Here is a 22,254-nt window from a genome sequence, read left to right as displayed (position 1 = left end):
CTCTCCTTTTTTTTTTTTTTTTAATAAGGAATCCAACCCTGGGATAAAGAATCTACTCCTCTAATAACACCATTAATCCATTCTGGGACAGACCTCTCGGCTTAATTACCTCTTAGAGATCTCATCTCTTATTACTGTTATAATGATAACTAAATTTCAACATGAATTTGAGAGGGAATAAACATTTAAACCATAGCAATAGGTTAGTATTGAAGTTCAGTAATGGATAATGGGAGTTTATAATGGATTGGATTTTATATCCCAAACAAATCTGTTAAAAGTCCTAAACTCTAGCACCTGTGAATATGATTTATTTGGAAATACAGTCTTTGTAGATGTAATCATGTTAAGATGAAGTCATGTGAGATTGGAGTGGCCCTAAATTCAATAAAAGGTGTCTTTATAAAGAAAGGGAGACTTGGAAACACACAGGAAGAAGATAGCATGTGAAGATGGAGATAGAGATTGGAATTATATAGCTATAGACCAAGGAAGGCCAATTGCTGGGACCACCAGAAATAAACAAGAAGCAAGGAAGAATTCTTCCCAAGGCCCTTCAGAGGAAGCATGGTCCTGATGAAATCTTGACTTTGAACTTCTCAACTCCAGAACCATGAGAGCTGTGTTAACAACAGCCTTAAAAAACAAACACAGGGTCTGCTTTGCTATTATTTCTACTTTGTGCATATTTGAATTTTTCAAAATAAAAAGCTTAAAAACAATAATACTGCCAGCCAATTCATTGGCTTCCTTGTTGGGGAATAGTAGGGAGTGGCAGAGACTGTGGCTCATGCCCACAGAGGACACATGCTCTGTCTAAAGTAGGTATATCAGCTCTGGTGAGTGGCACTATGGAATATAGACCCAGTGATGCCAGAGTTTCCAGTTTCTCAAAATAAACTGAGAATCTGTATTTTTATGTGTGATCTCCTGAATTGGAAATGTTTGTAACTAATTCAAAATCTTAAGAATTTGTGTGGCTTTTCACAGAAAGAACAGGGCAACTTAGTTTGTGTTTGCACATACATGTGTGTATTAATTCTTTGAATTCCCTCACAAAAACAAGAGGGACTAAGTAAGATAACAAAAGAACACCCCCTACCCCAGTATACATAGCCTTTTAGGGTCAACTAAGATTTCTGCTGATTGGATGTGACCCTTCATTAACACTGGGAAAATGGGTTTCTTTAGTGCTTATTACATGTCAAGCACTTTGAAGATATTTTATAGGCTGTATTTCACTTAATCATCACAAGGTAAATATTTGTCAGGAATTTTTTACACATGAGGAAAATGAGGCAAGGAGTTTGTATCTTTCTATTCCACTATAACAAATGAGCATTTCAACATGTCTGCACTGGTAAAAAGAATGAGCCCTATTTTGGCTGGGGATATAGCTCAGTGGGTAGAGTGCCTGCCCTGCATTCATAAGGCCCTGGGTTCAATCCCCACCACCACCACCACAAAAAAAAAAAAAAAAAAAAAAAAAAAAGCCCTAGCAGAATAGAACAGCTTTGGAATTCAAATCATATTTCTCAAGTTAAATAGTATATGACTGTGGGCAAAACAAACTATTTGGGCGTCCTTTTTTTGGTATGTAAAAGGGAGATGATGCTGAGCATGGTGGCAAACATCAGGAGACTGGTCAGAAAGATCACAAGTTTGAGGCCAGCCTGGACAACTTAGCACTCTGTCTCAAAATTAAAAAGTAAGAGATGTGGTTGTAGTTCAGTGGTAGGGTGCTTGCCTAGCATGTGTGAGCCACTGGATTTGATCCTCAGCACCATATAAAAATAGATAAATAAAATAAAGGTATGTCTATCTACAACTAAAAAGAAAATATTAAAAAATAAAATAAAAAGAGCTAGGGATGTAGCTCAGTGGTAGAGTGCCCCTGGGTTCAATGCCTCCCAAAAAAGGTGGGGTGATGAGTAATATTCATGTTTAATTCATGGGCTTGACTAAATGAGACAGTGTATGTCATATGCTTAACCTATTTCCTGTAAATGCAGCTAGGAATGGGTAGATGTAAGTTATCTTTATTGTTACTTTGAAATACTATTGCTAGGCTCAGGAGTAGGTTTCTTTAATTTCCTTCTAGAATACTCAAAATTTCTAACTATAAAAATTCAACCAACACAATCTTTCGAGAACTCTTGTGAAGGAACCTCCTGGAATTCTTTCAAAGCAAAGTGGTTATAACCGTTGTTTTCTATGTATGATTACCATACATGTGCTTTTTGAAAAGCCATGTTGCCGAGCCCTTCTGGAGACTCCATAGTTGCCAAGGACAAGATTTCCTTTCCTCTACCACGTTCTGGTACAGGAACTCTGCTCTCCCGACTCTTTAGAAATAGTTTTGCTCTCTTGAATCAAGACAGCAAGCCATTCCTGTTTTCTTGACTATTTCTTCCTGTATTCCCAGAATATGACAGCAAATGTTTATTGAGTTTTTTGTTTTCCTCCCAATTTAAGTCTGGGGTAGGTTGATTTTTGAGTCAATAAAAAAGATCCAGGGAAGAATCTGATGGGCTCAACTGAAATGTGTTGTCCATGGTGGGTCAATCAGCTGTAGTCAGGGTGGGTCATCTCAGCAGTGGTTTCTTGGGCACCAACTTACAATCAGAGACATGGCCTACCAGCAATTGACAGTGTTATCCTGCTCATGTAGCCAGGCAAGAACTGCTGGGATGTACCTGGTATTACCTGTTGATGCCAGAGATGACAATTATGGTCCACTGGGGACGCTTCATTGGGAGATATTGCTGATCATTTTCTTTGTTTGAATATAAACCAAGTTTGCGAATGTTTATCTCTAGGGATTAGGACAGAAGGGAACCATCTTTCCTTTTTGCATCTTTGTGCTATTTAATTTTTTTCTGAAACATACTTTTTTTAAAGAAGAGTTTTAGATTAATAGAGAAATCAAGATGCTATATTGAGAGTTTCCATATGTCCTGCATTCCATCCCTATTACTAATATCTTACATTATTAGTGATCCATGATCACAATTAATGAACCAATATTGACACCTTGTTATTAACTAAAGTCCATAATTTCTTGAGATTTTATAAGTTCACTATCTTCTCTTTTCTGTTCTAGTTTCCTCCAGGATATCACATTATATTTAGTTATCATTTTTGCTTAGATTCTTCTTCATGGTGACAGTTCCTCATACTTTCCTTGTTTGTGATGACTTTGGCAGTTTTGAGAAGTATTGGTTTGGTATTTTGTAGGATGCTCCACTCTGATGTATTTCTTATGATAAAACTGGGTTATTGTGAGGAAGGCATAAGATCTCCATTTTTATCACATTGTATCAAACATACTTACTATGATCTTTTTTTCAGTATTGATGATCAAGCCCAGGGCTTCATACATGCTACCACCCAACCTTTTTAAAATTTTTATTTTGATACAGGGTTTCACTGAGATGTCTCTGCTGGCCTCCAACTTGCAATCCTCCTGCCTTTGCCTTCCAAATAACTGAGACTATAGGCATGCACCACCTTGCCTGGCTCACCATGATTTTTCACTGTTGGTGTTGGCCTTGATTGCCTGGTTGATGTAGTGTTTATCAGGTTTTCTCTATTGTAAAATTACTCTTTTTTCCCTTCACTTTCCATATTTTACACTAAGAAAGGAAGCTCCTATGTCCAATGAGTGGGAAACGATGCTACCCCTTCTTGAGAGCAGAGTATCTACAAAAAGTTTTTGGACTTCTTTTGTGTGTTACTTTCCTAAGGCTATCATGGCAAATTGGCAAGTGATTTAAATGGAAATTTGTTATATCTGAGTTCTGGAGACTAGAAATTGAAGTCAAGGTGTCAGCAGGGCTATGCTCCCTCTGAAGAGTCTAGTTCTTTTTTGCCTCTTCTTGCCTCCAGTGGCCCTAGTGTCTCTTGGCTTGTGGCAGCATAATTCTAACCTCTATCTCCACCTTCATGTCACCTTCTTCTATTTTCTTCTATGTCCTTTTCTTTCCTTATAATGACATCAATCATTGGATTAAGTGCCTACTCTAAGTCCAGTATGATATCTTAAGACCTTTTAACTAATGGCATCCACAAAGACTATTTCCAAATAAGTTAACATTCTGAGGTCCTATGCATATGAATCTTTTGGGGGAGGGTACTATTCTCTCACTTCATTCTACATGGGAAATTTTTCTATTCTCCACCATTTATTAATGTATAGTCATATATTTGTATCATTCTGTCTAATGGATTTTATTTTAGACTTTGGATTATAATTTAATATTACTTTATTTTCCCCCTCAAAGTATTTTTACTCTGATCATTGGGAGCTCTTTCAGTTTGCTCTTGTGACACCTTCATTAATTTTTTTAAGCATTTCCTTACTTTCTTGTACTACAAGATGATCCAGTCTCATCTCATGTAATTCCTACCCCAGTCCCTAGAATCAGTCATTTTTCCAAAGAGCTCTAATTCTTTTCACTGGAGAGTGGCATTAAAGATCAAGATCTAGTCACTTGAACTTCTCATAGCTACTTGTGTGGCACTTCTTTTAGGCCCTCTCAGCTGACAAAAACCAAATCAAATCAAACCAAAACAAAACAAAAAAAGAATTTTACCAACTTATGTATGTATACATATCTTTAAATATTCCTACATATCTTTAAATATTCCTACATCTTTAAATATTCACTATATATATCTGTTATGATAAACTGAGTTCATACTGATGTATCCAACTCTACTCCATTACCACATGGTTCAGTCTAACCTCATTTTGATAAATGTAAACTATTACTCCAATAGTGAGAAAGCTAGCTTACACTATTTGACATCCATTTATTTAATTGTTCCATTCCATTATACAAGTTCAGCAGTATCAGCATTGTTAACCTGAATTCTCAGGAAACAACTTTAACGACTAGTGTATAATGCTTACGTGCAATTCCTTTTACTTTTAGTCTACAGAGTTCATTCATTCTAAACTTTTTTTTTTAGTTTAGCCATTTGTTGCTTTCTCTAATGCCTTTCAGTGGAATTGTACACATTCATACATCCATATAATTCTCTTGACACAGTCTGCACCTCTTCCTAGGATCCTTCAACCTCCTAGATGATTTTTTAAAATATACATACATTGAAGTTAATTCTTTGTGTTATAAAGTTCTATAGGCTCTTACAAATGCAAAGCTTATCCACCATTGTAATATCATATAGAATCATTTTTCTGCTCTAAAAATTCCCTATGTTTTACTATTCATCCCTCACCCTGAATCTCTGGCACTTACTAATTATTTTATTCTCCACAGTTTTATTTTTCAGACTGTCATGTAGATGGGATTATACAATATACATAACTGTTTCATACTTGCTTCTTTGCAAAGTAATAAGCATTTAAGTTTCTTATCTTCTTATGGCTTGAGCTATTTTTTATATTGTTGAATAATACTCTATTGTTGTATGGATATGCCACACTATGTTTATCCATTCATCTATTCAGAGACATCTTGGTTGCTTCCAGGTTTTGACAATTATAAATAAGCTGGCATGAACATTTGCACACAGGTTTTGGTGTGAGATGCTGTTAATTTTGGGGGACCTCGGGGTCTGGTTTTATGCCCTGCTGATTCACACTGTTAGCTTGCGTTTGAAAAATGTCCTTCACAGGTTTGCAGTTTGATCATGGTCATTCTGTGGCTCACAGAAAGATTATTCCTCTGGCTTGGAGTCTCCTCCTCCATTTCCAAAGTGTGACTGCTCCACACACTGACAGCTGTTCCTGCTGTGGCCTTCCTTGGAGCATACCACTCATATCTTATGTCCCACAGCGCACTCTTCCTCTGCCTTGCACTTGGGGAATTGCAAACTGAACTGCTTACCTCCTCTCTCAGACCTACACATAGTTCTTTATACACTCCTCTATTTGGGGCATATGTCCCATCTCTCTGAGGCATGTGTTCCTCATCTCCCATACTTTTCTCCATGTCCCTCTCCCCATATCCCCTCAGTTATCAGGTCTGTGGATTCACCCTAAGATCTGTACTTCTCCTGTTCTATTGCCATTGGTGTTCCTCAGGGGAAACTTTTCTCCCACCATTTGAACTTGGTGCTTCAGAAAAACCAAGATATTTCATGCCTCTACATAATTTCATAAGCTGTTCTTTCTTCTAGGGCATATTCTTTCCTTTCATTAACTGCCTAAGAAATTCATACTCATCTTCTGAAACTCTGCTTAGGCATCTATAAAGTTTTGCTTACTTCTGTTTATACTCTTGCTACTCATTGTAAGTCCATCACCTGGAAATTAGTAGAAATGAAGAATCTCAGGTTCCACACCAGTCCTACTGAATCAGCATTTGTATTTTAAAAGATCGTCAGGTGATTTGTATGCAGTTAAAATTTGAGAAGTCTTCTGTATTACTTCTGACATTGAGCTTCTATTGTGACATGAATTACATTGCTTTGCAGATATTCATGTCTATCTTCTCCTCTAGACTGTTAGTTTCTTGAGGTCAGGGTCAGACAGGTAGCAGCAACTGAAATGGAGCCCAGATGTTTGTGTGACAGTAAGAATTCTTCAGTCCTAGGTCTGAGGTCAATGAGGAGGAGAAAAATTATGGAAGGGAAGCTCTTTTCAAACAATAGTTTGCTTTATCCTTACAAAGATATTGTTAAACAATAAATATCCCCCTTTTCTCTCCTTAGGAAGAATTCCAATAAGAATGAAATGGGACAATAAACAAAGGTTTACGTACAAGAATGTAACTACAAAAATTTAAAAACATAAATGTACAACTATATAGTAACAATGAAAATAGTTATATGGATATATATATTTATATGAAAAGATGATAAAGTCACATAAAGACAAATTTTTACAATCTTTTACAAATTAAGTAATACATTTTAAAGATTAAGATAATATTGGATTGTATATAGGAAAGCATTAAAAGTAATTGTCTCCTAGTATTTGTTTGATGGGTTTCCATTCTCCTAGAATTTCTAGCCTACATATGAAAAGTGAAGTAATGTTTTATGAGATTGTGAGTGGCTTCTAAAGGCAGCTCATAATGAAAATTTTTATTATTTTCAAACTTACTTTTAAAATACATTATATTTTATAAATTTAGTATCTATAGTCAATATATATACCTTCCTTACATGTATGTATCTTCTTTAGGAAGTCCAATTAATTTTCCTATATCAGGAAAAAAAATTTTCAGCTAGTACTTGTTTGCATTAAGAGGTTAAGTTGAACTTTATATATATCCACACATACACATATCTCTTTGTTAATGTCTAAGAGTCTCTATTTTTTTGGATCCTCAGCCATTTGAATTTAGGAAATTTAAATTGAACTTTTTTCTTTCCATAAAAATTAGAATATATTTTTCAAGTTCCTTTCCATAAGGCTACTATATCATCTTCAATAATTATGTAGTTCTTTATGGGGGTACCATAACTGAAATATGTAATTCTCTTATAGATGGACATTTCAATCATTTGCCATTATTTTGTTACTATAAACAACATTGTCATGAATATCCTTTTACATATATACTTGGATTTATTTTATGAAAATATATTTTTATGTTTTAAAAATAATACATATTTGTGGTTAAATATTTAAAGAAAATTATAGAAATTATAACTATATAGATGAAAATTAAAAATCACCTTTAATTTCATCACTGAGTTATTATTTGTTTTTCAAAATAAAATTGAATTTGATAGAAGAAAAAGAACAAGAGTAAAACCAGTCATCTATCCTTCCCCCAAATTCTTCTACATTTAAAAAGAGATTGTGAAACAGTAAGAGAATGGGAACATTATGTTTTTGGTCAACCTTGTTTTTTTTTTTTTAATTAATAGGCGTATCTTCAAATTTCTATATAATAAAACTTTACAACCTGCCAAGTAAAATCAGAAGACATCTATGATGGCCAAATTGATAGTACACACACATGCAAACACACACACATTTTAAAAATTTACTGAGAAAGAACAAAGTTCAAACCTGAGTCCACTTTCTCCAGGAGAAAGTAATAAAAGAAAAAGGATGATACCTAAGAAAAATATCCAATAAAACTGACAAATTACTTGTAGGAGAAAAAAAAAAAAGGCCTTCTGGAAAAACATACCTATTATCTATTATAAATCCAACAAAATTAATCATGAATTCAGAATATTAATCTTATTCATACCTTCTTTTTTTGTCCAATAGGGACTGGACATTGTTTCATACTCGTTTAAATAACAACAAAACTTTGCTACTCTTTGAACATGCACACTTAAAAGCTCTACTGAATGACCTGAGACCTGGTGAAATATTTTATAACCTGTTTTGGTTCCTATTATCAGTGACACAGAACTTGAAGATAACTTAACTGTCTGTCTTATGGTTCAATAAAAATCATATTTATGATCATAAGTCAGCCTCTTTCCTTATTTGGTACACTTATGCTATTTCCCTATCTCTTTTAATTTTAGCTCAGAGACATCTGTAGAATTTGTGTTTGAGTGATACAGCTCTCTCTTGCCAAGAAGGCAATAAATTCACCTTTGCTTTAGATTGCTACTTGTTGGTCTTTGTTTCTTACTATCGGTTATCCCAAATCATGTGCATTTTAGTTTGAGCATGACTTTCTAGAATAGATTTTGCTCACCTATAGTTTTTAACTTCAGTCTCATTTTTTTTTTTGATAGTGGAAATGTTATCCTTGTTTCATCTTTATGAACTTCCAGATTTCAACTTTATTCAATTTGTTCATCTATATTTTCTTCTTGACATTTTTGTCCCAGACACCTCTAACTTCCAAATCTAGTTTTGATAGATCGTATTTTGGGTCTGCAACATAGCTGTCAGGTTGGGATTTTTTTCCAGTCCTCTCCTGCTTTAGCACCACTGTCTGCCTCTGGTTTCCCAAGTGTTTTTCCAGGATTACTTTATCAGTTTAAGTGTATCCTCAAGTAATTTTTTTTTTCTCAAGTAATTTTTTTCATAGAAGGTGCACAAGAGAGAAAAGTAGAGTCGCTGCTTGTCTTCAGATATCTTCTTTTGCCCTCACATTTGCTTGACAGTATGATTAGATATGGGGTTTCTATTCAAAATAAGTCTTTCTATATGAAGATTTATGGAACAAAAAAAAATTTCATTATTTTAACAGCTGGCACCAGACTTCATCCAAGAGAGAGGAAAATACTCAGATAAACCCTTTTAGGCTGGAGAGCAGGAGTGTTTGGGTGAAAACATTCTAGGAGAGAAAGGAAATTACCTATTATTGCTCATTAGGAGGCAGAGGATGGAAATTGTACTGGTTCTGAGAAAGCAGAGGACTGGAAGGATAAAGAGAAGGCATCTAATGTTCCGTGTGAGATGGATTGTATTATTATGGTAGTGGTTTTGAAAAACATGCCCGCAAATTCTTTGATATTACTCCCTTCAATAGTTGGAATTTTATTGAGTGTGAGCTAGACTTAGTGATCCATTTCTAATGAATAGAATAAAGCAGATGTAATGGTGTGGACTTTAAGAATAGGTCATACAAAACTATGGCTTTTTTATGGAACTATGCCTTTAAGAGAACTAGCAGTTTCCCATCTTCTTTCTTGGGATGCTGCCATGTAGAAGCTGATTTTCCTTGGACTCCCATACTAAGAGGAAGCCCAAGTTGGCCATGTGAAGAGAAAGTATCATAGAAAGAAGGTTAACTTGCATCTAGCTACTCAATTGTTCCCAGTTCAGATGCCAGCCATATAAATGAAGGAGCCATCTTGGACATTTTCAACCCAGGAGACACTGGAGAAGAATTTAGGGTCTAGACATATAGACTCAGTTGAACTGTCCCATCCATCTTCAGCCATCCTAGGCATTCCAGTTGATTCCTTAGGCATTCCTTAGATGTCTAAGCACAGAGATGAGCCATTCATACTGTGCCCTGATTAATTCCCGACCCATAGAATTGTATGTATATGCTATTGTTTAGTTCTTGAATGTTCCTCAAAGGCTCATGTGTTAAAGCCTGGTCCCTTGCCTGGCACTACTGGGAGGTGGTGGAAACCTTTCAGATGTGGAGCCTAGTGGGAGGTCTTAGCCCACTAGGGGATACTAGGACTCCAGTCCCTTCTGTCTCTTTTGATTTGAATTCATGAAGTAAATGGCCTCTACCACCACATGTTCCTGCCATGATATACTGTGCCATCACAGGGACCTGTCATCAATGGAGCCAATAGTGATGGACTGAAACCTCCAAAACTGTGAGCCAAAATAAACTTTTTCTCTTTTTATGTTGATTTATCTCAGATATTTGCTAGTAACAGAAAGTTGACTAATAAAATATATACAATGGTTTTTGTTTTGGGATGGTCTATTATGCAGCAATAACTGGAACAACTAGAACAAAGCAGTTTAAAAATGTTTAACTCAGGCATTCTTTTAAAAGTCTTTGGTAGACATTAGTCCTTCATTGCAAGAGTAACACTTGTGCATTTTCACCCATGCATCATGTCATAAATAAAGTATGTTTTAGGGTGAGAACATTGTGTTACCCTTTTTTATAGCTTCAGTATGTAGCGCATCACTTGGTCTTCCAAAGTCTTGACAAAAATTTAATGAGTGAATAATTCTCACTTCCTTTCTTTCATCTCTTTTATTACTGTCCTTCCATTTACATTAAAAAGAAGGTCAAACCCTAGAAGTTCTGGAATGATGTTCCAGGAATTGAGCTCCCACTGCTCTAGAAGCCTGGGGAGGACAGGGTCTCATGGATGGGCTGGTCAGGTCTTAGGCAGAGGGCTGCTAGCTTCACCTGATTCCAAGTTCCTATAAATACCTCCCCTGATTGAAGGTGAGACTGTGACTTTATAAAAATTGAATTCTGATAATAATTTCAAGGTTAACAGCTTTAAGGTACTGTGTGGGCTTTGGGAATATAGCAGCTAAGCTACAATGTTATGAGGAATTTGAAGGGGGAGAAATCTCTGAGTACCAACCGGTTATCTGGCATCCTCCCCTCTCTGGCTCAGATTCTTTCTTGAGTCTCCTTACCCAAAGCACAATCAGGGAAAAACCCAAGGTCATCAAAAGTGGGCTCTGGCAATGCCCCAATATGCCAGAGACAAATGCACCCCTGTGATGTTTCAAATTCTTTAGAAAATGTGGGCTGACACTATGGAAAGAGAAAGTTACAAAACAGGCTGTACAGAGTGTTCCCTGTTTGTAATTTTATCCAGCCTCTCTGTATGGAACCAAGTTGGGGAAGGCTGTTTGCCAATGTGTTATCTGTGGTTATCTGAAGGGGGAGGAAGAAATTATTCTGGGTAATTTTTATTTTCTTTTTGGCATGCTTCCAAGCATTTTTCAATAAACATCTATTACTTTTCATAATCAAGAAATTAAAAAACATTTTTAAAAGCAGGCAGTTTGGCACATGTCCTTTGTCATATTTGGTAAGCACATAAGTTGTTTCTATGTATAAGTAAAGAAGAGAGGAATCATCCATGTAGCCCTGTAGGTGGAGATTGTGGGGTTATTTAACTTATTAGTTGTTCATTGTTGTATAACAAATCACCACAAATTTAAGTGGCTTAAAACAGCACATTTTCTGTGGATTGAGAGAACAGGCAGATTTTAGCCAAATTCTCTGTTCAGAAACTCAAGGTGTTGGGCTAGCCTACACCTTCATCTGGAGGTATGAATAATACTGTGGTTGAATGTGTCCCCCCAAGGTTCTTATGTTGTAAACTTAATCCCCAAACCCATATGCTAATGGTGTTTGAGAGTGGGGCCTTTGGAAGATAATTAGGATTAGATGAGGTCATGAAAGTGGGATCCCCATGATAGCATTAGTAGTTTTTATAAGAGGAAGAGTGATCTGAGATAGCACTTTTGCTCTACCTTGTCATGTGATACCCTCTGCCATGTTATGATGCAGAGAGACTGCCTTACCAGATGTCAAGCTGATGCTGGCACCTTACTCTTGGACCTCTCAGCTTCTGGGACTATAAGAAATCAATTTCCTTAAAATTTTCTAGTCTTAGGCATTTTATAATAGCATCAGAAAATGGAAAGAAAAATGAAGAAGACTCCACTTCCATGACTCTGACTGTTGACAGAATTCAGTTCCCTGTAGCTATAGGATGGAGGGCCCCAACTTATTGCTGTTCTTTGTGTGGAAGCTACTCTCAGCTCCTAGAGGCCACCCAATTTCTTTTCCACATGAACTTTCCCAACAAGGTCACTTTCTTCAAGAAGAACCTCTAGAACAAGTGTGCCAGCAAGATGAAGTCTTGTCTTATTGAGATATACTCATAGAACGAAGTACCAATGCCTCTTCCAGACACAATTAGTTGAAACAAATTATAAGTCTTACTTCAAGGGAGGTCCAACTCATGGGGAAGGGAGTACAAAGATATTATTCAGGTATTGGACTGAATGTTTTGGTCCTTCCAACATTCATGTTGAAGCTCTAATCCCTTATACTCTATTTGAAGATGTGGCCTCTATGGAAGTAATTAAGGTTAAGTGAGGTCACAAGGGTGGGGCCCTGATCCAATAGGATAGTGTCCTTCTAAGAAGCTACACCAGAGAATTCTTTTGCTCCACGTACATGTACTGAGGAAAGACCATGTTGAAACATGCTGAAAAGGCAGCCAGAAAGAAAAACCTCACCAGAAACCAAAGTGACTGGTCACCTTGATCTCAAGACTTCCAGGATCAAGAACTGTGAGAAATTAGTTTCTGATGTTTAAGTCATTCAGTCTGTGGTATTCTATTAGGGCACCTGAGCTGACTTAAGATAGGTAGAAATACTAGGAGGCACAGATCACTGGAGAAGGGTGAGGTGGGAACCCCTTAGAGCCTATCTGCCATACATAATATTGTGAGGTAACTGGAATTCCAGATAGAAATTCCAGAAGTTTCTAGGCAACGTGGAATATTTTAAAACTGCTAAGTCTCCACAGAGATTTTCATTCTGTAGGCCAGTGTGGGGTCTGGGATGTTTTAAATGAGCTCTACTTAATTGATTCCAATGATGGTGGCAGGTGGACTATGTTTGAGAAATACGGGATTAGATCAGTCAGCTTTGAATACTGACACTGTTACTTCCTAGCTACAGGACCTTAGATCAGTGACTCCACCTTCCAACCAGTTTCTTCATCTGTTGAAATATGGCAAGTTATTAAAAGAAAATATAATAACAGAGTGCAGTAGGAGGTTGAGGCAGGAGGATTGCAAATTTGAGGACAGCCTTAGCAATTTAGCAAAACTGTTTCAAAATAAAAAGTAAAAAGGGCTGGGGATTGGTTGAGGATGTAGTTCAGTGATAAAATGCCCCTGAGTTCAATCTCTAGTATATACACGGGGGTTGGGGGGATGGGTAGGGAGAAAGAAAAGGGGAAGGGGGAAGGGGAAGAGGAATGAGAAGAAAGAAAATACAACATTTGCTGTTAGTGGCTTCTGTTCCCAGCCCAGCTCCAGCGAAAGGAGGCCAATGTTGCTGTTTCATAGCCCATCCCCAGGTTATGTTGTATGTTTGAGGGCCATGGAAAAGTTTGAAATAAGAAGGGAAGAGGGTTTACGGGGTATTCAAACGTAAGAATTCTGGATCATTTTCATTTTTTTTTTTTATTTGTCAGTTGACCTTTATTTTATTCATTTATACGTGGTGCTGAGAATCGAACCCAGTGCTTCACACATGCTGGGCAAGCACTCTACCACTGAGCCACAACCCCAGTCCCTCATTTTCATTTTTGAGAATTCTGGATCTTGCTTTCCCTTATGACTGAAGAAGGTGAGTGTCCAGGCATAGAACTGAGGCCAGTTGTGGGACTGAGGTCAGGGTCAGTATCCCTGGACAACAGAAGTAAAAGCAGTTCCGATCATGATGTCCAACAGCAAGTGGAGCAGCCTCCATGTGGGTGACCCCCATGGGAGGTGCTTCAGTTTTCTTGCATCATAAAGGGTCATAGCTGTGGGGTTGGAGGGTTGAGCTTTGTGTAAGCAAGTTAATTGAGAGTAGCATTAAATAGAGATAAAGGTATAGGAAACTTCTTGCACTAGGGCTATGGAATAAAATACACATCAGAAATGAAAAATAAGATAATGCTTGAAAATTGCAGAGTACAGCACCTGGCACATACTAAGGATTTGATAAATGGAAGTTATTGTTCTATTATCAAATTCTAGTCTAAGCAGCTAAAAAGTCTTTTTCTTATTCATCCACTTTCATGTCTCTATTGTTTTCCAGGCTGAAAGAGTCCATAGTTTAGAGGATGAAGCTTTGGTTAAGAGCCAAAATATACCATTTACAAGCCAAGGGACCCAGATTTTCCTCCCCTGGAATGCTCTGAGTATTAACTGTGGTAATAATGGCAGAGAATCTAGTTCTGTTTCTCAGTCTCAATAAATGAGTTATTACCACATATTGTAATTACGATGCTAAATGCTGGCCAAACTGGGAGACTGGGTGTCATGGGTGTGTTTTAGATCATTAAGCAAAGGATATTTGAGCAAAATATACTACCAGGGCTCATTCCTGGGCACGTGACCTGTGTAAGTTACCCAGGGCTCTTGTTTTAGTTAGCTTTTTCACTGCTGTGACTGAAAGAACCAACTAGAACAATGGCAGAGGAGGAAAAGTTTATTTGAGGGCTCACGGTTTCAAAGGTCTTAGTCCATAGAAGGCCGGCTCCATTCCTCTGGACTCAAGGTGAGGTGGAACATCATGGAGGAAGAATGTGTTAGAGGGAACCAGCTCACATCATCAGGAAGCAGAGAGACAGTCCACTTGCTAGATATAAATATATACCCAAAGCCACACCCTAATTCCTACCTCCTCCAGGCACACCCCACCAGTTCAGTTTCCACTCAGTTAATCCCTATCAGGGGATTAAATCACTGATTGGGTTAAGACTCTTACAACCTAATCATTTCTCCTCTGAACCTTCTTGCACTTCCTCACATGTGAGCTTTTGGAATACACCTCACATCCAAACCATAACAGCCCTATGCCCACAAATGCCTCATATGCAGTTTAACACTTTGCTGTCACCATCTTAAATTTTTTCTTTTTCTTTTTTTTGGTAATGGAGATTGAAGTCAGGGGACCTTAACCACTGAGTCACATTCCCCACCTTTTTTTATATTCTGTTTTGAGACAGGGTCTTGCTGAATTGCTGAGGCTGGCTTTGAACTCATGATTATCCTGCCTCAGCCTCACAAGCCGCTGGAATTACAGGCAAGCATCATTGTGTCTAGTATTGAAATTCTTAGTAATTTTTGAACAAAGGACTCCAGATTTTCATTTTTCATTGGTCCCCATAAATTATGCACATGTCCTGTATACCACATCTTGATCCCAGTTCTCAGCAATCTGCATGTGACATTTCCAAATTTCTTATAGCCCTTTATCTTGTATGAGTCTTAATAAATAGAGTGGTTTTCCTTCTCATAATTTTTACCAGACATGGGTAAAAGATGATTGCCACTATAGGATTAGAGAAAAAGGAAGGAGTCAGGGCCAGGGGGAGTGTGTGAAGATCCCCTCTGATACATTAAAGGAAGTGGTTTCCTATAAGGCCTACATCAGAATCATAAGGATGCTTGACTCAAGCTTTTTAAGTGGGAGAAAAATGAAGAGATGAGAGGAATAAGGAAGGAGGATAACAAGCAGATTCTATATGTCCTTCACAGGCTGGTAAGTTTTAAAGACAAGCAGAGAAAGTGAAGCAAGAGTACCCAGTTCACATAGGTTCACACAGGCAAGATCAGGCTCTGAGAGGCTGTTGGGATGAAATGCTTTGGAGCTGAGCTCTTTGCCTTTAAAGATGGAACTGGAAGAGGTATCCAGGCAGTCATAAATATGGCCTAAGCCCTTATTCCCTTTTTGGGTCCCCCAGGCAAGAGGAAACAGCAATCCATTTGGCAAGGAGCTAAGAACAACTTGGTATCAATTTGCTTTTCAGTTGAAGCCAAGGATGCCTGCTATTCTAGACTTGAGGTTTCTTAAGACTTTTCACATTCATTTTTCATCACTCTTAAGTTTTCCCATACTTAGACATAATGGAACATCCCAAAGTGGTTGGGGAGCTTGCTTTGGGCCAGAAAGAATGGCAGAAACTGTGACTCTAGTCAGTTTCTCTGTAGGACCTGCAAGGAGATTTCTTTCTCTCCTACTACACATTGCCTTTCAAGACCCCACCCTGGCTCTGCTCTGGGGTGGCTTCCTGGGCTGTTTCAGGTCAGTGGTGGTAGCAGCGTGTGTGCATGCATACACATGTGAGCGTGTTTCTGTGCTGCTCTGGACTCTTGATTTTATGCTTGCTTTGTCATACACTTTTCAAAATTGTGGTATAACTTAAATGATCACATTGGAAAATGAGTATTGTAAAATATACACAGAATACACCACACTATAATTGTGCTGGTCACAAGATACCAGATTTACTTTAAAATGTTAATTCATAGTGCACTCCAGATGTGGGTTCTGAGGACAGGATGCAAGCTGAATGCTATTTTGGAGACGATGTCCTTATCTTCCGAGCATATCAGTGAATATTTATCAAGTGTGGGCCTGATGATCCTCTTGTCCCCTCATTTCCATGGGAGTCCTGCTCTAAGTGTGTTTCTTCAGTCTTGTACCACCTAAAACATCCCTCAACTTGAATCTTTTTTCCCTGGCCAAACTGTCTTTTCCCTAACTCTGAATAGTCCCAGTTATCTTTTGAACTTGAGAAATCAGAACTTGCATAGAGGCCAAGCATTCAATTAGGCTGTTATAGTCTGGATGTGAGGTGTCCCCCAAAAGTTCATGTGTAAGACAATGAAAGAAGGTTCAGAGGAGAAATAATTGGGTTGTGTGTAAAATCAATGATTTTAATAATCCCGATAGGGATTAACTGAGCGGTAACTGAAGTGATAGGGCATGGCTGGAGGAGGTGGGCATTATGGACTTGGCTTTGGGGCATATATTTGTATCTGGCAAGTGGAGACCTCTCACTGTGCTGCTTGATCGTCTTGTGGGCTGGTTCCCTCTGCCACACTCTTCTAACATGATGTCCTTCCTCACCCCAAGCCCTGAGGAATGGAGCCTGCTGTCTATGTATTGAGACCTCTGAAGCTACGAGCCCCTAAATAAACTTTTCCACCTCTACAGTTGTCTGGTCAGATCTTCTAGTCATAGCAGTGAAAAAGCTGACTAAAACCTAGGCAAATGTGACTCTGATGTTTCTGTTCCATTTCTGTTGTTTCAGAAGAATGGCAAGACTGAGCCCAGTGTTCCCCAAGGTCCTCAGTGTTTGCCACTTGATGTGATTATTGATCTGGCTTCAGCCCATTTCTCTGATCTAAAGACTAGATCTGATTTCAGCTACTTTCCCTAAGACTGAGGACTCCTGGTTCGGGATGGTAATCTGGGATAAAGTTGTAAAGTCTTCTGGGATTTCTACTAGTTAGGAATTGTACCTGAACAGGAAAACATATTTTTGTTGGTGTAAGGGATCAAGATTCTGTGACTGAAATAAACCTGTTCCTTCGTTCCTTCCGTCCCTCCCTCCTTCCTTCCTTTCTTTTTTAGTAACAGGGAATCGTTGAGGATGCTGGCCCTTGATCTGATGCAGAAATTCATCCATCTAGAGTGTGCCGACATTCCCAACACAAGATGCCTGCTCTTGTGTTGAAGATGAAGGGGGACATATTTCTATCAATGAGAATTAGACCTCCTTAATCCAGGCCTCTTGTTTTGCAAACAGACCAACTGGCATGGGTGGCATCCAAGGGCCTCAGCCCACAAGAGAAATGGAATGTGACATGTTTTCCTGTCACCAGCATTCCTGAGGGTGGTAGGGCAAGTAAGGAACTGATTTTCCTTATAAAAGAGATTGTGACAGTTGTGCATGTCATGATTAAAAAGATGTCAAGGGAATGGCTGGCTAAGCTGTGTTCAAGGGTACTCTCACATCAATAATATTACTAATTACTCTGAGGGCTTACTATATGCCAGGCATTGTTGCTCAGCACTGTGTGTGCGTTCAGCATTCTACTTTCTAATATGCAGAGTTTTTGAGGTGGGGGCTGCTGCTGTAGCTCAGCACTTGCCTAGCATGTGTGAGGCACTGGATCTCAGCGCCACATATAAATAAATAAAGGTACATCAACAACTAAAATAATAATAATAATAATAAAAAGACAGGCTCAAAGAGATTAAGTGTCTTGCCAGATCCTCAGCTTTGTTAATGCAGAAATTTGCTTGGCTCAGTTTATTGGAATTAACGGGTTCTAAGGTTTTACTTCCTATAAATTGATATAATATTATTTCCCAAACACCTACTGTGTCGGATGCTGGTAAGTTGAAACAAAAATGGTTGTCAAGACTATCCATTTCATGAAGACAACTCAAATGGAATATACAACAATTGGATCTATTGGTTTGCAAAAATGTCCAGGGTTAGTTTAACTTTAGATATGGCTGGAGCTAGAGGACAATATTTTTAGAAAACTATTAAGTTTCCTGAATTGGTGCCATTTCCCACATGGACTTTCTCGTTGGGTTAGCAAGATGGCAGCCAGCACTGCCAGGCTTACAACCTCAGTTCAGAATTCAGTGGATTAAAAACGAAAGAAAATGTCCTCCTCCACCTACAAGATTAACTATTTGTATAGAATTGTCGTGGCTTACATCGTACACTCATTCATTTTCCAATTACCCTGGTCAAGGGGCCATACTGCTTTAGTAGGTCCGTCTGAGTTATATGCTCACTTCTGGAGCAAGAGGACTGGAAACTCAGAGGGCAAAACTGATATGCTTTTATCAAAAGCAGGAATACATGCTGGATAGATAAAAGCAAGAGGTCCAAAACAATGAACTCTGGGAGTATAGAGGGCCATCTAGCTAATAAAGTATGGGGCTAATTTATTAATTTATGAGAGATACAGACTTGGTTCATGACTCAACCAGTCATCCATCTAGGGCATAGCCCTCTTGTCAGAGTCCAGCCAAGGGGAGCCTTATTCAGTAGAATAAAAAATCAGAATAAATGGCATCAGATGTTCCTAAGAAATATTGCTATCAAATTATCTGTGGGCAGATTAGGTTTAGTAGTGAGAGAGAGAAACCTCAATACCAATAATGTGAAGAAGGCTGAAGTTTATTTATCTTGTAAATGAAATCCAGAAGTAAGTTCAGGACTGGCATGGTGGCTCCACATTAATCAGGAACCTTGGTTCTTTCTGGTGAGTTGCTTTATCATCATTCACACATAGTCCTTCTTCACGGTCCAACAGTGACACACACAAGTTCCAGCCGTGAAGTCCACATTTTAGACAGGAGGGTAGAGTGAGAAGCAGGTGATAGGTACGCTCTTTATTAAGGAAAAGTTCCAGAATTACTCATGTCTCAGGCTGTTTTTTTTTAGTTGTAGATGCACACAACACTTTTATTTTTATGTGGTGCTGAGGATTTAACCCAGGGCCTCACACGTACCATGCAAGGGCTCTACCACTGAGCCACAACCCCAGCCCATATTTATTTTTTATGTTAGGAATTTTATGTTGGGATTTAGTTGCTCTCTAGGCATCTTACTGTAGATCTGTATAATTACACACATCAAATTTAACTCACAAAACTTATAGTAAGAGGTATGGAAGAAAATAAAACTATGATATTCAGAGCAATAGCTTACTGGATTGTTTGGAATTATAATGGTTTTCTTTTTTTTTTTTTTTTTTAATGGAATCTTCCCATGACCTTTTTTTAAAAAACTGAATTTTTCAAATGAGATATTATAGTAATTTCCAACATACAAAACTGAACTGTCCCTAGTTGAAGCAGTAAAAGAAGAAGCTTGAGGAGTAACAAAAGCCTTGGAAATCAGAACAAGTTTAGATTCTATTCTGAAACCATTCAAAGGTTTTAAGCAGAGAAGTGACATAATCAGATTGGTGTACCACTCTGCTCTTAGCTGCTTTGGAGAGAACAGATTGTATCAGGACATTAAAGCATTATATAGTCCTAGCAATAGATAATGCTCCATTGGACAAGAATGACAAGATGGTTTTGAGGAATATTCACATGAGATAATCAAGACTGTAATGACTAATAGTCATGCCCAGGGTGAGAGAAAGGGAAGCATAAAGAGTAACTGTTGTGTTCAGGTTTGAGAAACAGGATGAAGGGTGGTACTATTTACCAACAAAGGGAATACCTGAACAGCAGATTTTGGAGCGGGGGACGACATCCAAAAATCAAAAGAGCCACCCCCCTATCAAAACCACATGCATTTTAAAATGAGTTCACATTATATGCTTTTCTATCAATAGGGTTAAATATGCTGGGTGTGAAATGGTTGTAGACACACAGAACTGTAGCCTGTAATTTTCATATGTATAAATTTTTTCCCTCCAAAGATATTTGATGAATGGGGTGACCCAAACTCTCATTCCTGAGATATTTGGAAGTTTGGATTCTCCCCAGATATAACACTCTTTTCTGACTGACTTAACTCTGACAGAGATCCTAGAAATGTTTACAAACTCAAGCAGCATTGTACTTTAGCAATTTGGGGAACTGATCTTCTAAGTGTTAGTTGGACTTAAGCACAAAGGCATTTATTCATCCTGGACAGAGAAAGGCACTGGATTTTATTCTCTTTCTAAAGTTTCTGGGTTTGAGGTTCTTCTAGTCTCTTCACTTTATTTTTTAAAGTTGTCAATGGACCTTTATTTTATATGTGGCACTGGGTTCATCTTTTCTATATGTGGTGCTGGCAATAGAACCCCGTGCCTCACACATGCTAGGCAAGTGCTCTACCATGGAGCTAAAACACCAGCCCTTCACTGTAAATTATGCAATGAAATCTTTTCTATTGTCAACATCTAACTGGTTTTCCAAATTCTGCCCTCATTAGGCATATGAATCCAAATGACAAGAAGGGATTGTGTTACTACAACGGGCTTCCCTCCTCAGGGCCCTGGGAGCACAGTACAAGGTTTATTGCTGCCTTTTAATTTAGTCTCAGTGCAATAATCAATTTGAGATCCTCCATGTATTCAGGAGGGTCTGAAGTCTACCATTTTACTCTTTTGGCAATTTTTGTAATAATTCAGTTATTTGGCTATAAACAATAAAAAAACATTTTGTCTGACAAAAAGAACTCAGAGGATAAATAGTAGTCTACAATCAAGGAGATCTGGATAACTAGGACTTTAGAACAGGAATCAGGGTTCTTTGGGTATCAATATATACACACACAATCAGAATGAGACACTACCATCAGAATGACTTAATTCCTACAATTTGTGTCACTTCTCTTGAAGAGCCAAAGACCATGAAGGAGTGCAATTTTGGTAAGACAAGCTTAGTCTGCTCAAATCTTAGAGGGTACTTTACTATAGTTCTGTTAAAAGGGGAGTAGCTCTTCAAAGGAAAAATGGGGTTCTATCACTGAGATAAAAAGAAGTGATTTTGAGCAGGCCAAAGTAATGGATGACCATTACACCAATATTTACGTGTTAGGGAAAAGGAAAGAAATTACAATGAAGCAGTTACCACAAAATCGGGAAGAAAATGGAAAATGTTAACTGCACTTAAGAATATTTTGAGATGCTGGTGGGAGTTGTTTGTACTGCTGCAAGTTAAGATGCATATGTAATGGGTTAGCAATCAAAAGGTCATTACTAACCTTGAGTGCAGCAATATTTGAGTATCTCAGGTTTAAAAATAAAAAAGGTGGTTTATTTCCCTCTCTCTGCCTAAGGTAGATATTGTAGTAGGAGTCTTAAGATTAACATCATTTGAGAACTGGAATAATCTTTCAAGTACACTACAAAGTTCTGATACCAAATACATTCAGTTGAAGATACACCTAAAAAAATTATCAAGCCTTAAGTTTCTCAAACAAGGAAAAGTGTGACAATGGATAAAAATATGCATCTTAATGTTCACTAATGTAAAGGTGGGTATTTTTAATCATCTGACAAAACAGGCTCAGTGTTAAGTAACTTGCCAAGGTCAAACAGTAAGCACTAAATTAAAAAAAAATTCTTTATTTTTAAATAAAGTTTAAAGGTAATGTGGCAGTGTAAAATATTCAAATACAGAAATGTGTAAAGTTGACTCTCATGTAGTCTACACTGTTCAAAGAAGCCACTGACTTTTCTATGCATTTACAAACATAAGCATGTACATTTTTAAATGAGTTCACACTGTATATTTTTCTATCAATAACTTGTTTCACTTATCAGGGCCATTTTTCTATGTCCATTCCCAGCAAATATGCCTT

The sequence above is a fragment of the Sciurus vulgaris genome (genome assembly GCF_902686455.1).
Source record: "Sciurus vulgaris genome assembly, chromosome: 8".
NCBI lineage: Eukaryota > Metazoa > Chordata > Mammalia > Rodentia > Sciuridae > Sciurus > Sciurus vulgaris.
The sequence above is the reverse complement of the archived record's forward strand: the minus strand, read 5'-3'. Positions refer to the sequence as shown.